This window comes from Dendrobates tinctorius, unplaced genomic scaffold (genome assembly GCF_039654945.1).
Source record: "Dendrobates tinctorius isolate UK_male_01 unplaced genomic scaffold, ASM3965494v1 ptg000022l, whole genome shotgun sequence".
Classification (NCBI taxonomy): Eukaryota; Metazoa; Chordata; class Amphibia; order Anura; family Dendrobatidae; genus Dendrobates; species Dendrobates tinctorius.
Window position 1 is genome coordinate 23,054,020 of NW_027361690.1, and position 17,555 is coordinate 23,071,574.

General features: G+C 50.7%; 1 protein-coding gene across 4 annotated transcripts in view; it reads left to right on the forward strand.

Annotated features, from left to right (window-relative positions):
* Positions 1-435: 435 nt before the first annotated feature.
* SQOR (sulfide quinone oxidoreductase) overlaps positions 436-17,555 on the forward strand; it is a 115,537-nt gene continuing 98,417 nt past the window's right edge. Inside the window, exon 1 of one of the 4 annotated variants that reach the window (XM_073568487.1) lies at positions 436-626. The gene's annotated coding sequence lies outside the window, so the exon portion shown is untranslated. Of the gene's footprint in view, positions 627-761; positions 881-1,238; positions 1,310-17,555 lie in introns of those variants that run through there. The other 3 variants (XM_073568484.1, XM_073568485.1, XM_073568486.1) reach the window with 3 other exon arrangements.

The following is a 17,555-nucleotide window of genomic DNA, read 5'->3' on the forward strand; positions in this document are numbered from 1 at the left end:
GTTTGCAGCAGACAGCCCACAGCGAACTTGCGAAGTGTGAAGGTAGCTTTAAAATGTGGCACTGATAATTAGGATCTTGTTGCTATTTTGCATGTTCATTTTGTGTTTGTTAAAGTTTTTACAGCAAATAATATAAAATCTGGTTATTCTGGAAACTATTCTGTTTTATGTCATAAATTGGCACGTGTGTAGATTTTTACTAAAAGGTATACAATCATGGGTTAACACATACCAGAATTTGGCTTCAAATTTAAAGCCAAAGGTAATAGGAAATGAAGAGCCGTTTTCGGAGCCAAAAGAGCCGGCTCTTTTTGGTGTTCCAATCCAAAAGAGCCGGCTCACCAAAAAATCGCATTTTACCCATCACTACTTCACTCTACTGCTTCCTGCTAGGAGGCTCCGCCCACTCCAGTGCTATCAATCCCTCAAAAAATCAACTCCATTCTAGACACTAGTTACCCTGCTCTCTGTGTATTATGTACAGCGTTTATAGCCCCGCCCAGCACAGCGGCCAATTACTGCACGTAACAGGAGGAGCTTGCGGCAGGTTAGGAGCTGTGGGCGGAGCTCCAGCGTGGCTCAGTGCCCTCCGCACTGGCAGCCTGTGTACACCGCGGATCCCCGAGGTAAGTCTCTGCTGGCCGCGCTCCAGGACTTCCATCACAGCCTGTGTCCAGAGGCCATTAGCTGGCACATTGCATCTGTGTGGGGAGCTGTGACTTCCCTGAACGAGTAGTCAGACATTGTATTCTATGCCAGTCACTGGAGCTGTGAGTGTGACAGGGGCATGGCTGGCCAGGGGGATTAGCTATTCTGTAATGGGGGGATTCGCTAGTCTATAGTTATTGGAATGCTGGTACTTGTAGTTCCCCAATACCAGGTAAGTACTAACTGCTCAGATTGTCATACAGCAATGAAAACCTACTAATGAGCTGCAGAACCCCAGGGCTCGTCCTCTCCTGTGTCGCCTTCCTCTGCCATAGACAGTGTGTGCCAGTCAGTGGTGGCAGAGGTAGTTCTAGGGGCATGTCCACACTGGTGCGCCATGCAGCAGATTTGTAGGGCCTGATTTATGAAAGCCCCTCATTGTGCAGAGTCCGGTGCTATTCTCTGTGGTGCGGTACGAGGCCACGTTACCACAATGAGCTTTTGGTCAGTTTTTGATGTTGTAGATTTTCTGCACCCATTAAGGAAAATATAATTGCATTTTTTTTAGTTTGCAACGTGAAAAACTGACCAAAAACTAACTGTGGGAGAACGTAGCATAAAAAGTTATCTGCATTCTATCCAGAGCAGCGACATCTGTACGGTGAGGTCCGGATAGTGTGGAATTTCTGCTGGTTGTTGTAGTCCTCCTGCTCACCGGGGCTGTGCCGCAGCAGAGCCGATGACATGGGCAATAGGCACTGGTTTCTACATAGGCAGCAGAATAAGCGTCTTCTCTACTAACACATAGGTGCCGTGCCGTCCATTGCCTTGTAAGGTCCCGGAAGGCGTTCTTCTATCATCGGTGTTTATTGCATATGATTATATGTCTCCTGTGAGCCCACATTGATAGGAGGAAGGTCTACCCGCTCCCGCTATTTGGTTACTCACCAGCGAATTGGTCTTGTGTTAGAAGAAATCCAGAATATCACATAATCGTAGTGACATTCACCCTTATTACAAGGTCTGTGTCACTTGTCCTTATGCTATAAATTTCCCAGTGGTGCAATAAGTCCTCTTACATTATACTTCCTCATTGAGCTAAGAAGACCCGACCCCCATGTAGAACCTGATGAAATACGACACAAAAGCCCCCGGGATCTAATGCTCAGATCAGACAGTATTTTCTCTTATTCTAATCACACTCTGATCAAACTAGTCAGTGTGATCATAATAATGTGATCTGATTTTCTCAAGATGAGGAGAAAATGGAACAGAATAAAATGTCTCCATCTTCTCCATTCTATTCTTCTGTGATAATCGGACTGTACTCAGGTGTCATCTGAGTGTGGAATGATTTTTTTTCCCAAGGACTCATTGACTTGCATGGTTGAGTGCGATCTGAATATCGGATGCAAATCATGCATGCAGCAATTTTTTTTCCTTATCCATAGGATAACGTTGTCCCGAGTGTGATCCGGTGTTTAGTCAGATCACACTGGGAGAGAAAATAAAATTTGAAAAAAAAGCATGAACCGCACCTCCAAAAATAACAATTGATCTAATGCCGCTAGTCAATAATATATTAGTGAATATGAGGTTCTTAGTTTGACATTCTGATAAGACTATATGAAGCCCACTGCTGCGAACCTCTTAGTGGGTCCCTATCGCCCTAACGGAGCAGAATCATGCACCAACCACCGCTGCAGCGACAGTGCACTGGCAGGCCGGACAGCCTGGTGCCTCACAGCGCCCACTACTCCAGACTGCAAAGCAGGAATGCAGGAGACTGCAAAGAAAGGGGTCTAGCCGATTTCTGCTCTCGTTGGAGAGCTCAAGGAAGGCGAGTTTCAATGCCCCTTTCATTTGGTGAGGGTGCTGTGTGGCGTCCATTGTTCCTGTGGTTTTGTGCTGGTGGGGCGGCATGGTCTGGAGTCATGGGGACTCAGTCTTGCAGCATGGGCTGTTATGATTGGGTCACCGAGGAGGAGAGCAAGCCCAAGCTAAGCCACAGAAAACCAAAGAGGTTGGTAGCTAAACGGATTGCAGACCCCTGGTCCTATCCACACAACTAGCAGTAGCCGTGGAGCGTGCCTACGATGATCCTAGACGCCTCGGCACAGCCAGAGAGCTAACTAAGCCTGAAGCAAGAAAGGGGAAATCTAAACTGCCCCAGAGCAGACCCCAAAGGAATAGATAGCCCCCAAACATATATTGACAGTGAGACAAGATGAAAACACAAACGCAAGTAGGAAAATAGACTGAGCAAACAATGGGGCCCACACTGACTAGACAGGAAAGGAAAGACACTGTCTGCAATCATGCAAAAAAACCCTGAAAAAAGGTCCAACACGTCTGATACAAAAATACTGAAGTCGCACGACTTCGTCCACTATATCAACACTCTGGTATATTCTGAAAGCAGAGCAAAAAGAGGCCAATCTAATAAGGGACAAAAACAAACTCGCACAAGCAGTAACATATGGATGGTGATTCAGCACAGCCCCAGCCGGAGATGGCTGACCCACACAAAACTGAAATAGACAAAACCAGATCAAATGTGAACAGAATAGCAAAAGAACACTTAGCTGAGCATGCAGGGCCTGAGCTGGAAACTAAGACCTCAGGAGGCAGGAAAAAATCACCAGCAGGGATAGAGGGAGTCGGCTGTCTTAAATCCAGTCTGAAACCCCAGATCTCCAATCGTCATCATTATCAGGTGTCAAGCCTCTGTTAAACAGATCAGCTCCATTACCTCCAGTAACCACCAGAGGGAGCCCAGAAAGAGAGCTCGCAACCCCTCCGTCAACCTGACCAGCTCCACCACCTTCAGCAGTAACCAGAGGTAGGCCATAAAGCGAATTCACAACAGTACCCCCCCCCCCCCTTGAGGAGGGGTCACCGAACCCTCATCCACGCCTCCAGGCCGATCAGGATTGGTTTGTGCTTTTCACCTGGCCCATCTATCGGCATGAATGGCAGAAGCAGAGACCCAAGAATTATCCTCCTGGCCATAACCCTTCCATTTAACCAAGTACTGGAGTCTCCGTCTAGCCAAACGAGAATCCAATATTTTCTCTACCTCATATTCCACAGTGCCTTTAACCAATACAGGGTCAGGAGGCGCCGCCATAGGAACTACCAGCTCCACTAACCTCTTCAACAGAGATTTATGAAACCCATTATGGATCTTAAATGTAGCTGGAAGAGCCAATCAAAAAGAAACAGGATTAAGAATCTCCAAAATCTTATAAGGGGCAAAAGCAAACTGGCACAAGCAGTAACATATGGATGGTGATTCAGCACAGCCCCAGCCGGAGCTGGCTGACCCACACAAAACTGAATAGACAAAACCAGATCAAATGTGAACAGAATATCAAAAGAACACTTAGCTGAGCATGCAGGGACTGAGCTGGAAACTAAGACCTCAGGAGGCAGGAAAAAATTACCAGCAGGGATAGAGGGAGTCGGCTGTCTTAAATCCATTGTAAAACCCCAGATCTCCAATCGTCGTCCTCATTATCAGGTGGCAAGCCTCTGTTAATCAGATCAGCTCCATTACCTCCAGTAACCACCAGAGGGAGCCCAGAAAGAGAACTCGCAACCCCTCTGTCAACCTGACCAGCTCCACCACCTTCAGCAGTAACCAGAGGTAGGCCAGAAAGTGAATTCACAACAATGGGCGCTGTGAGGCACCAGGCCATCCGCCCTGCCGGTGCATTGTCGCTGGGGTGGTGGTCGGCGCATGACTCCGCTCCGATAGGGACACACTAAGAGGTACGCAGTGGTGTGGCAGTAGCCTTCATACAGTCTGATCAGAATGTTAAACTAAGAACCTCATGTTCAGTTATATATATATATATATATATATTTTTGCCTTGCGGCATTAGGTCATTGTAGTAATAATCTTTATATAGCGCCAACATATTCCGCAGCGCTTTACAGTTTAACAGTTTCAAAACACAAGTCATAAGTAACAATATTAACAATACAATAACTGAAAATTGTATGACTATTGGAGATGCTGGCCATTTTCTTTTTCAGCATATTGCAGAAAATAAAGTTGTCTGCACGAGCCCTAAAGGCCCCTTTTACTTTTAGCGATGCACCAGCGATCCCGACCACGATACGACCCGGTCAGGATCGCTGGTGCATCGCTAAATGGTCGCTAGTGAGCTGTCACACAGGCAGATCTCACAGCGATGCAGCAGCAATACAGCGGTCGTTACTTACCTTTCAGACGAGGCGATCCTGACGTCCTCCCGTCCGCGTCCACACGTCGCTCGTCGGCGCCAGCAGGAAGCACCCGACGAGAAATGGAGCTGCGCGATCAGCAACAGACAGCGGTGGAGCCGGTCGGAGGTAAGTATCACACATAGCTGCTGCGTCACCAAATCGATATTGCTATGTGTAAAACCCCCTTAAGGATCTCATTTCTTGCCTCCGATAGAATCAGCAGTTGTGAAGCTTACCACGGATCTGATTAGCTTACCGAGTGACCTCCAAGTGATCGTCTAGTGAGAGAAAAGATCATTGCAGTGATTTGTGCTTAACATCTTTTACTAATTTTTGGTGCTTGTGAGATTATATAGAAGTCAGAAAATCAAATACACACTGGTGTGACCATCACTTTTTAAATGTGGCAAGTGCTGAACAAAAGTTGCCATTTTTGAAGTAACTCGATTTGTGGCTTTTTAAGCCAAACACTGTAAACTGTCTAATAATTGCATTCCGTAGTAGAATAAAACTCCACATATTGTATGTATAACTTTGTACAGTCAGCAGCTGTAAACTATTGGCAGACTGCAGTTGTCGGACTTGTTCTTCCTTTATGAGTCTGTTCCGGAGTTGGAGCACATAATGGTGTCATACTCTGAGCTGTAGGTCGTATGTCCGGTCAGACTAGGTGGATATTCTTGCATCAGACTTAAGTTGGTGAATATTTCCACACTGCAGATTTGTTGCAAAAATTATGCAGGTACAAATTGACTTCCATATATCTCAGTGGGATTTGTAAGGATCACATGCACTTTCTGCTGAAACAATCTCATTCAGGTCTAGGGAAGTGACTTTTCAGAAAATGTCTGCAGCGATTCTCCTGTACAAGTTATAATTGACATAAAATGAGGCCATCATACGCCTCACACTAGCCACATCTGCTTGTGGATGCTATGCAGGCTGCAATATATTTACCCATAAATATCAAATTTCACAGGACAGTCACTGCCAACATGATGTACTTCACTTCTTTTTGAAGTACCACTCCTGTTCCATTTATAAAAGAAAACACTTGGGTAGGAAGGAAGGATCATCCCCGAGCTGCCGCAAGAAGAATTCCAAAAATTGTAGAGATTTCAACGTGGTTTATTCTACGCGTTTCAAGGTTCAGGTGACCCCCTTCATTAGGGCATACCACAAATATTGGTACAATATTTGTGGTATGTCCTAATGAAGGGGTCACCTGAACCCTGGAACGCGTAGAATAAACCACGTTGATATCGTTGTCGGGATCGCTGGTGAGTCGCTGTGTGTGACTCCAGCTTAAGTGTATGCTTCAACCAGGTCCTGCACTGACCTGTGGATCTGCAGCAGCCGCCATTAATATATGTCTTTCCTTCACTCTCACCAGGTGAGTAGTTCTCTTGGTGGGCAACTCTGTGTAACGTTTGATAAGACCCTATTTGCGCTTTTGTTTCTCCCTCTTTGTTCATTTATTAAAGAAGCACTCTGGACTCCTCCCCCTCCCATCAAAGATTTTATCCTCTTAATATATTGCGGTCATCATATTATGTAACGCTGTGCACTTACAATTGCTCATTTTACCCTTCTATCCAGCTAATTATTCTGTTTTCCGTTAGTTCATTATTATAGTGGTTTGAAAAAACCACTATATTGTAATCCGAACGCTGCTAACTTATTCTTCTTCTTATTATTATTAAGTTGATTTCCGCAATTAATACAGCCCGAACCGCTACACGCACAGACTCCGTTGAGGTGTCGTTTCGAAGCCAGCGCCCATGAGAGGTGTGCGCAATTTGTGTTCGAAAATTTTTTTTCCCGTCATTGGAATGCACTGTCTCCAATGCATTTGAATGGGGAAATGGCAAAACGTGCCCTGAGGCGATTGAAATGGCAGTTGAGCTCATTGATATGCGCAGGCAGACCCAGTTACTATGCCAACGCCTACGAACGTCACATGACATCTCCAGAACAGGGCTTCTGCCACATAATATCAGCTCTTAAAGCGAAACCCACAGCACAAATGCAAATCTAGCTTCATCACATGACACATGCCCCTGAGAGAGAATGTGCGCCAAAGTGTATTTAGAAGCCCAGTGAGCCAAACTGGCTCTTAAAGGGCCGAAGTGCAAAAGTGACTGTTAAAGGGCCGGCGCACCGAAATGAGTCTTAAAGGGCCAACACGCCAAATCGGAGGCTGAGCCACCCCGGCCTCCACGTCGGAGGCTGAGCCACCCCGGCCTCCACGTCGGAGGCTGAGCCACCCCGGCCTCCACGTCGGAGGCTGAGCCACCCCGGCCTCCACGTCGGAGGCTGAGCCACCCCGGCCTCCACGTCGGAGGCTGAGCCACCCCGGCCTCCACGTCGGAGGCTGAGCCACCCCGGCCTCCACGTCGGAGGCTGAGCCACCCCGGCCTCCACGTCGGAGGCTGAGCCACCCCGGCCTCCACGTCGGAGGCTGAGCCACCCCGGCCTCCACGTCGGAGGCTGAGCCACCCCGGCCTCCACGTCGGAGGCTGAGCCACCCCGGCCTCCACGTCGGAGGCTGAGCCACCCCGGCCTCCACGTCGGAGGCTGAGCCACCCCGGCCTCCAAATCTTACCGAGTGGCCCCGCCCACCAAACCGGACCCAGAGGGTCTCAGCCACAAAATCGGACCCTGAGGGGCCCCGGCCACAAAATCGGACCCTGAGGGGCCCCACTCACAAAATCGGACCCTGAGGGGCCACACCCACAAAATCGGAGCCTGAAAGATCCCCGCCAACAATTCAAGCCCTGAGGAGCCCAGGCCAAGGAATCGGATCCTGAGGGGCCCCACCCACCAAATCAGACCCTGAGGCCAAAGTGGCCTCTGAGAGGCACTCACTGTTAAAACGGATCCTGAGTTGAAAGTCTTGCAGCTGCAGCAGGCAAGTCTCTCTTAAAGGGGCAGCCCGGGCACCATTTCAAACCACTATCTGTACTTCCTTCAGGAAATACACATCTAGTTAGTTATGACATCATGTGATTAAAAACTGACTAAGCTCTATGTATAAACAGGAGGTCAATTCTGTTTGCACAAGTCATGTGTCACTGCAAAAGTCTATGGCGAGGAGAGGATGAGCAAATGGTCAGGAGCTGAAGAGGGGAATGATAAATGCAGGGACAAGAGACTTTTCTGTTTCTACTCAGAGAAAACAGACTAATCAACTGGGTAGAAAAGCAAAATGAGCAATTGTAAGTACACAGTGCTATATAATATGATGACAATATAATAAAAGGATAAAAACTTTGAAGGGAGGAATGCATCTCTAAAGGGGGTTGTCCACTACTAAGACAACCCCTTCTTGATCTAAATGTTTGAACCCCTCACCCATAAAATAAAAAAGCCTATGCTCTTCTCCTGTGCCGGCGCGTTCGTCACTCACTCTCCCCGGGACTTCCATACTGTTGCTATGACACGTGAGCCTGGCCACTAATTAGCGCAGGCATCACTATTCCCTCCTTCATACGAATTGAATATGAATAGGAAGTGAGAGAGGCAGTAGGTCTAGCCCAGACTTCCTTTTCATGTTAAATTCGTACGACGGCGGGGACAGTGACGACAGTGCTGATTAGTGGCCATGCTCACGTGTCCTCACAACCTCACGAGAGCCCCGGGAACGTGAATGCTGACACCGCCGGAAAGGCGCTGACACAGTAGGTGAGTATTAACTTTTTTTATTTTATCGGACCCAAACTTATAGATCAAGAAGGGGTTGTCCTAGTAGTGGTTCGTATACTTACTTATTACTTATGTAATACTTACCGGTCACTGTCTTCTGACCTTTTCATTACCATTCCTCATCTGGACCGCTTGACTGCAGCTGCAACAAGTCGGCACACGACAACTTTTTCTGCGTGACCAAAAGTCACTTTGTCAATGTAAGACTCAAAATCAGGCCCCCATAGACTTATATTAAAGCATCACTCCAGCAGTTTTTTTTCTTCAACGCTGGAGTGGTGCTTTAAGCGTAAGTCCCCTGCCCCGGTCATATACTCACTCTCTGGTGTCTTCACTGTTTTTTTTGGTGCTGGTCTCATCCCGCGGCGCCATCTTGTGAGCGCAGCTTCTCAATGGCCGGAATTCGGAAACTATGTGTCACGCTCACGCCTTGGCTGAATGGCGTGAGCCGGGGGGGTTGTGGCCCCACTGCCACAAACCAGGCTACCCTGGAAGGGGCGTGACTACGACAGCTACCTCGGTCTTCACTGGAGCCTCTGATGGTGAGGTCAGGCTTGTGCGGCAGGTAGCTGTTGGGTGCCACTCCAGGGTGGTGTCTGGCTGTGGCTGCTGATCCCACTCGGGGACAAGTCACTTGGACAGGTGTGACTAACAGGCACGGCTTGCAGACACTGGGCAAGCGGGCACGGCTTGCAGACACTGGGCAAGCGGGCACGGCTTGCAGACACTGGGCAAGGGGGCACGGCTTGCAGACACTGGGCAAGCGGGCACGGCTTGCAGACACTGAGCAAGCGGGCACGGCTTGCAGACACTGGGCAAGCAGGAGTGGTATATGAGAGAACAGGTTTGGACCTGTTCACACAGGAGGTGCGGGGTAGGCGGAGCCGCAGGAGTGCGGGGTAGGCGGAGCCGCAGGAGTGCGGGGTAGGCGGAGCCGCAGGAGTGCGGGGTAGGCGGAGCCGCAGGAGTGCGGGGTAGGCGGAGCCGCAGGAGTGCGGGGTAGGCGGAGCCGCAGGAGTGCGGGGTAGGCGGAGCCGCAGGAGTGCGGGGTAGGCGGAGCCGCAGGAGTGCGGGGTAGGCGGAGCCGCAGGAGTGCGGGGTAGGCGGAGCCGCAGGAGTGCGGGGTAGGCGGAGCCGCAGGAGTGCGGGGTAGGCGGAGCCGCAGGAGTGCGGGGTAGGCTGGGCTCCAAGGGAGCCGAGCAGGCAGAGCTGCAAGGGAGAAGAGCCTCAGATAGGAAGGACACAAGGAAAGACACAGCAGAGAAGGAACCACAGACAAGGAGACTGACAGACAGAGGTAAGACTGAGTTCAGACAGAGACACAGGGACAAAGACACAAGGACCAGGATATTCTGCCTCCTGGCAGGCGGACAGAGAAGTACTAGGCAAGGTACCAAGACACAGGAATACGCAATAAGAGCCTTCAGAGAAGGAAAGACATAGGACAGGGTCTGGCTAGCTCAGCAGCAAGGAGCTAACTGAGTTTAGACATTGCACAGGCAATGTTTCAGTGGGTGTGGCGGAACTAAATAGTCAAGGGCTCTAGGTGATTGGTCAGGGAGAGATTAGACCGGTGCACCCTGACTGCATAAGAACCAGAGAGTTCTGGCGCCAACCCCCTATACACACATAGCCAGGAAACATACAGGAGAGCAGAGGCACAGAGCACAGGACTGGCAACAGACAGAATTCACAGCATGACCCGGAGCAGTGAGTAAGTTGATGTGCGGGGGGATGGGAGGCCATGCAGTTGTAGTGTCGGTGGTGGGGTGCCGAGCTGGGGGGGGTGGTCCTACTTTTGTACCGCGCAGAGATGATAACAGAGACACGATGAGGCAGATTCTGGGTGCAACAGGTCCAAGTTTATTTCATTACTTGCCGTCCGCCTGACGGCCTCCGCAGCACACCGCACGTTTCTTCACTTATCGGCCCTCCGTTTCCAGAGCCGTTTACACACCGTACTTTTACAATAGGGACGTACATATGCGTACTGTCCCTCCTTCACTTGTTCGACGCTCCTGACAGGTCCGCCACTGTGGCCGCCCTAGGCCCAATAACCAACAGCGCTTTCACTGGTCAGTCGTCGTGTCAAATACGGTATATGGCACTCACTGCCTCGTCTCTCCTGCGGTATCTTTCTGTCAGGACCACCCCCTGACGTTTCCTCTCCTCAGTCCCCTTGGTCGGATTCTCCTCAGGGCACACAGACTGGCGAAGTCCTCCTGTCACCTGGGCTCCCCCTGGGGACTGGAATCTTCTGGAACCCTCCCTCAGAATTTATAACTTCCCCGGTTCCTTGAAACTGTCACTAACTGTCACCACGCCCCCCATGACCAACGGTTTCTAAAGCCCTAAGCTGCTGTAAAGTCCTTTGCTCACACTCCACCCTGCCATCTAATGGTCATCCCAAGGTACTGCACGTCCACTACACTTTTCTAGTTGTTTCCCCACTGTAATCACTGTCTCCTACCTACACTGTGCAAACCTATCTTTCTTCACTCTGACTAGTCCGTCCGTCCGTCAGGTCACCTTCCCTACACTCCCCCTTCCTTTGTCCATTGTCGTCCTCGACAATCGTCATCCCTGCCTTCGTCGTTCTGAATCTACACCTACATTCTGTTGTCGGACCAGAAGTTGAGCCAAACCCACTATCTGCGGGGGCCGAACCATACTGGGAGCACTATGCTCTGAGCAGCCTACTGCTACTCACCAGCGCGCACGCCACATGACAACGTCTTTCAAATTGGGCAAGGTACACCCGTATTCTCTCTACGGCGTGTGTCTTTCCCCTACTCTCCCCTACTGTTACCTTTCACTATCCGGTACGCCATGATCGAGGCCACTCACCTACCAGATCATTGCCGGCGCCCGCCTTTCCTTCTTCAGGGGTGTCCGTGGTGTCGGGGACCTGACCTAGGATGGCTGTCTTTCTCACATCTTCCCATTCATTTTCCTTCTTTCAATTACATGTCATGGTCGGCGTCCCGGTCTCCCAGACCTCAACTCTTAGATCCCTACCGGATCTCACACTTTCCTTTGGTCCCGCAGACCTTCCCTTACCCGGACCTGTTGCATTTTACTTTGCATATTATACATCATACAACTTTATAATAGCACAAGTACCCATTTTTTTATAATTTTTTTTTTTTTCCATTTTCTCTTACTTTTAAAACCAAAATATAACATAACATTGCATTTCCTCTTTCTTCCTCCCCCCCCTTCCTTGGACCTGGACACTCCTCCACTTTTCCGTATCCCCGTTCTGTCAGGTAAACATATTTTCGTATATAAAGAACATAGAAAGAAGAAAGAAAGAGAGAGAGAAAATAGTTGCATCAGTTAAATAACAACAAAACTTTTTTTCTAAATGCAACTGTCCTTATAATCTGCACAACGGTGCATCGAACTCCTGACAGTCTATACCACTCTCAATGGACAGAGGTGAGGGCTCCACGGGGATACTGAGGGTGTCCATTCAAGTCCTCTTCTTTTCCATGACGGCCTCTCCTTGAGTGTGGAGCAGGTTCCACACTTCCTGCTCCCGGGCCTTTTTCTTCCTGATCACCTCCGCTTCCCACACGGAGGGAACAGCACGGGCCCTGGAGTCCGGTGGGCGGGACTCCGCTGAAAAAGACCGCAAGACAGAAACGGCCGAAGATTTCTGCGGCCCAGCAGCCGCTGGGGTCAGGTGGCAAATGGGGAGAACCGGGTCCTCGGGGGCTGGAATCACAGGGCCCGCTAAATCGGTCGCAGCCGACTCCAGCAGCGGCATAACCGCGGCCTCAGGACAGGCCGCATCCACTACTTCCAACAGAGCCGGAGTAACGGCCGATTTCAACGATGCAGCTGCTATTAGCAGGGGAAGCGCAGCAGCGTCTTCTTTGGGTGAGCTCTGCACTGGTGACTCCGGGCGGGGTAGTTCGGGGACATGAGCGGGGACCTCGCTCAGCTCTGCATACACCACGGGGCCCGTGGTAACTAGGCCTTCCGGTGCGCAGGGGGCCGCGTGCTGCAGCAGAATGGTGGGGGCCGCTTGCGGAGGCACTGGTAGGGCCGGGGGTACTCTCACCTTCCCTGGCGCTGCGGCCTCCGTTCCATCATCACGCAGTTTCCCCCTCAGCCTCCGTTCCTTGCTCCACTGTCCTGCGGGCCTTCCCTCCAGACTCGGGGGCTCCGCTGAGAAGTCCTCTGCTGGTATTGGTGGCAGCCGTTCTCGCTGACTCCCCTCAGGCTCCGCTCCCCGGCTCAGCATCCCGCTGCCTGCCCGTAAATCTGAAGATGACTTCTGGTGCAGCTCCATCTCTCGCCGCCATTGCCACTCTAGGCGGCCGATGCCCCGACACCCGCAGCATCTCATACCGTCCGTTGGGCAGCACTCGAATGGCGTCAGACAGCCGCAGCCAAGTTTTTCTTCTGTGCCACTCCTCCTGCTGGGTGGGGCGTTGGCAGACCTTTCCATCCATCTGCCAGGGTCCAATATATGGAAACGTCGGTCTCCGGGCATATATTGCTTCCTTTTGGGGTACGTTGGAGGGGGTCCCAGTCCATTCTGAACAACTGCAAACACCCGGACCTCTCCTCTGCGCTGAAGTAATACCGCCATCTTGGGCAGAATCAGCTACTGCCTTGGATCCTCTGCAAGCAACACAGATCCGACACAGCGTCCCAATTTGTAATCCACAGGTCAGTAATTTTTAGTCCACAGGTGTTTATAATCCGAAATAGAGCAGTCCAAGTTTTCCTCAGTCCTTCAGTTGCAGGCCTGCCGCAGAAGATAGCGTATTAGCGGCGGCGATCCTGCCGACTACGCCAAATGTAGTGTCGGTGGTGGGGTGCCGAGCTGGGGGGGGTGGTCCTACTTTTGTACCGCGCAGAGATGATAACAGAGACACGATGAGGCAGATTCTGGGTGCAACAGGTCCAAGTTTATTTCATTACTTGCCGTCCGCCTGACGGCCTCCGCAGCACACCGCACGTTTCTTCACTTATCGGCCCTCCGTTTCCAGAGCCGTTTACACACCGTACTTTTACAATAGGGACGTACATATGCGTACTGTCCCTCCTTCACTTGTTCGACGCTCCTGACAGGTCCGCCACTGTGGCCGCCCTAGGCCCAATAACCAACAGCGCTTTCACTGGTCAGTCGTCGTGTCAAATACGGTATATGGCACTCACTGCCTCGTCTCTCCTGCGGTATCTTTCTGTCAGGACCACCCCCTGACGTTTCCTCTCCTCAGTCCCCTTGGTCGGATTCTCCTCAGGGCACACAGACTGGCGAAGTCCTCCTGTCACCTGGGCTCCCCCTGGGGACTGGAATCTTCTGGAACCCTCCCTCAGAATTTATAACTTCCCCGGTTCCTTGAAACTGTCACTAACTGTCACCACGCCCCCCATGACCAACGGTTTCTAAAGCCCTAAGCTGCTGTAAAGTCCTTTGCTCACACTCCACCCTGCCATCTAATGGTCATCCCAAGGTACTGCACGTCCACTACACTTTTCTAGTTGTTTCCCCACTGTAATCACTGTCTCCTACCTACACTGTGCAAACCTATCTTTCTTCACTCTGACTAGTCCGTCCGTCCGTCAGGTCACCTTCCCTACACAGTGACGCCAGCAGGGTTGTTACACTATGTCACAAGCTCTCAATGCAAGTCTGAGTGCCAGAACGAAGCCAGAATGAGGCTCCCATAGACTTACATTGGTTAGTGAACTCCAGATCGCACCATGAAACACCGGAGCAGCCGGCAGGTCACAAACTGCAGGAAAAGGATCGGAGCAGCGGTGAAACCATGAAGGAAGGTGAGTATCAGACAGGGAACTTGGAATTTAAGCACCACTACAGCGATGAAATAAAAGAAAAAAACTGGAATGGTGCTTTATGGGCTCGCTCACAATGGTGTAGATTCTCTCATGCAAGATAATCAGACCTATTATGCTAATGACACTCAGCTCAAACAAACTCTGTAAAGGTACTGTCACACTAAGCGATATCGCTGTGTCTGATACTTACCAACGACCGGCTCCCCCGCTGGTTATCGCTGATCGCGCGAGAACAGGCTGGACTGTTTCTCGTCAGCTTCCTGCAGCGCTTCCTGTGGAGAGACGAGCGACAAGCGTGGACGCGGGCGGGAGGACGCAGGATCGCCTGGTGTGACAGGTAAGTAGCGACCCCCGTCCCCAGCGATGTCGCTAGTGAGATCTGCCTGTGTGGCAGCTCACTAGCGACCACTTAGCGATGTAGCAGCGATCCTGACCGCGTCATATCGCTGGTCGGGATTGCTGGTACATCGCTAAGTGTGACAGTACCTTAAGAGTTTGATCTGAATGTCATCTGAGTGTTATCTGATTGTCTTGCATGAGAGACTTGCAGGACAGGTGTGGAGAAGACGGGAAACTTAGTTTCTGCATCTTCTCCATTGTCTCTGTCCACGATAATTCGACTACACTCGGATGACATCCCAGTGCAGTCGGATGTTTCACACGCACCCATAGACTTTTATGGGTGCACGTAATCCAACTATTGGAGTCACTCGCAGCATGCTGCAATTGTATGTGAAAATAATCACAGATCTTTACTGCCCCATAGTAGTGCTCTCTGATAAAACATTGGATAGCACTCCGCCATGTTATATTCCAGTGTAAGGGCCCCGTCACACATAGCGACTCACCAGCGATCCTGACAACGATATGAACTTGTCAGGATTGCTGGTGTGTCGCTACATGATCGCTGGTGAGCTGCCAAACAGGCAGCTTCACCAGCGATCAGCACCAGCGACGACGAGCGCTCGCGTCGCTGTGTACCTTAGATACCAGGGAGCTGGTGCAGGGAGCTGGTAACCAAGGTAAACATCGGGTTTCTAAGCGCGGCGTGGTGCTTAGAAACCCGCTGTTTACCTTGGATACGAGCTGGGAGCTCGCTGATCGCTGCTCTCCTGCCTGCAACACGCAGCGATGCGTGCTGGCCAGTGGGAGACCAACGATCCAAAAAAAGTCCAGGGCATTCGAGCACGATCAGCGATATCCGGCAGGGGGGCCGGTCACTGATGCCTGTCACACACAGCGATCTCGCTGGTGAGATCGCTGTTGTGTCACAAAACTTGTGACTCAGCAGCGATCTCTCTAGCGAGATCGCTGTGTGTGACGGGGGGGGGCTTAAGTCAACCCTAATAGGGTGGTCTGGGATTTTAACAATGATTACCTAATCTTAGGATAGGTCATCAATATCTGATCAATGGGGGTGCGAGACCTGGCAGGCTCACCGATCAGCTGCTCCTGGTGCTGGCGGTGAAAGTGTTATACAGTGGCCGCAGCTGAGCACTGCACATCCTCCCTTATTTGAATCAATAGGTAGGTGGATGTGCAGTACTCGGCCATGACCTGTATACAGTCGATGGAGCTCCTCAGTATACAGTCTATGCAGATCCCCAGCTGAACACTTCCATCCAGCACCAGAATAGCTGATTTGCAGGATGCAGTGTGTCATACCCCCACAGATCAGATATTGATGGCCTAACCATCACTGTAAAAGTCCAGGACAACCCTTTTAAGTGTAGAAGCAACGTATGGCGGTGAGATCTCGTAAGAAAGAGTTGCGTTCATATGTGAGAGGGGACTGGAGTGTGATTGAAAAGACAGTGACCGGTTGGTATTTTAATGCACGTATATACATTAATGACAGCAAATGGATGTGAAAATTAAAATAAAAACAGAATGGTACTTTAGACTAGAGCAAAAGAAAATAGTGGCTCTTGTCAGGAACAGTCACAAACAGGTTGTAACATGTAGTAGAAGTGTGTGTGTGTGTATATATATATGTATGTTCCGATTGTATATTGAGTGTATATTTTCCCCTTCTCCCATGACAGCAGCACCTGAGAGAGGATATCGGCACACCAGAATAGGAAACCTACTGAATAAAAAGGCGGTGCCTCTCCTTCACATCAGGTCGGTTTCCTGTCCTCGTGGAAGCCTACAGACTTACCCAGAAGGGAGTCCAGGAGAAGAGGATGCCGTCCAGGGGTAGAAGAACGCCGGCGGTCAGTCGGCACAGCGCGGTTCAGCAGGAGACCTCTTTGGGAAATGTCCCCTGTAGCGTGTAACGTGTGCCAGGACAGGCTTCTGGGGCTGCGCACTGGGACGCTGGAGGGATCCGGCGTCTAGGAACCAAGCGTGCCGGAAAGCCGGGTCGCCCGGGGTCTGCGCACGCCCGGGAGACAGAGGTCCCGTCGCATCATGCTGACGTAGCACGCCGGGGGACGTTATCCGGGTCTGCACAGGACGCTGGGATTCCTTCGTGTCCTGCTGATGAGTGCTCTGGTGACGTCAGCGGATATCCGGGCTGCGCGTGCTCAGGGCGGTGAGTTCCCTGCTCACAGCGTGCCGTATTTGAAATCGGAGACGGAGGGGTCGAGCCATCGAATATTTAAAGGGGGTGAGCCCAGAGGAAACACCGGGGATTGCTATGGACCTTAACTCTTATTATTAGATCGGAGGTCCAAGAGTCTCTAAAGGAGCTAATGACAAGGAAAGAGAAGGGCATGCCAGAGCCATTGTATTCAGAATCTGATGGCTCTTTACAACTTGGGGAGAATTCACACTTGGAAGCATCATCCTCTTTTTCCTCCGAGGGGGAGATGGGGGGTAGAACCTGCTTCCCTACAGAGGCTACAGATAAGCAGGTTAGAGCCATAAGATCCACCATGGGCATCTCAGACCCTAAAACTTCTAAATCAGTATAAGACATCATGTTTTGGGGGGCCTGGGTCAGAGGAAGAGACGTTCCTTTCCAGTTAATGAGAACATTAAAATGCTCATCAGCAGGGAATGGAAGAAACCAGAGAGGAATGGGGCCGCTGCCGTCTTCTTCAGAAAGGAGATACCCCTTTGAAGAAGAGGAGGCAGATCTATGGGAAAAAAAACCCAAGGATTGATGTTGCGGTAGCAAAGGCGGTTAAAAAATCCACTTTGCC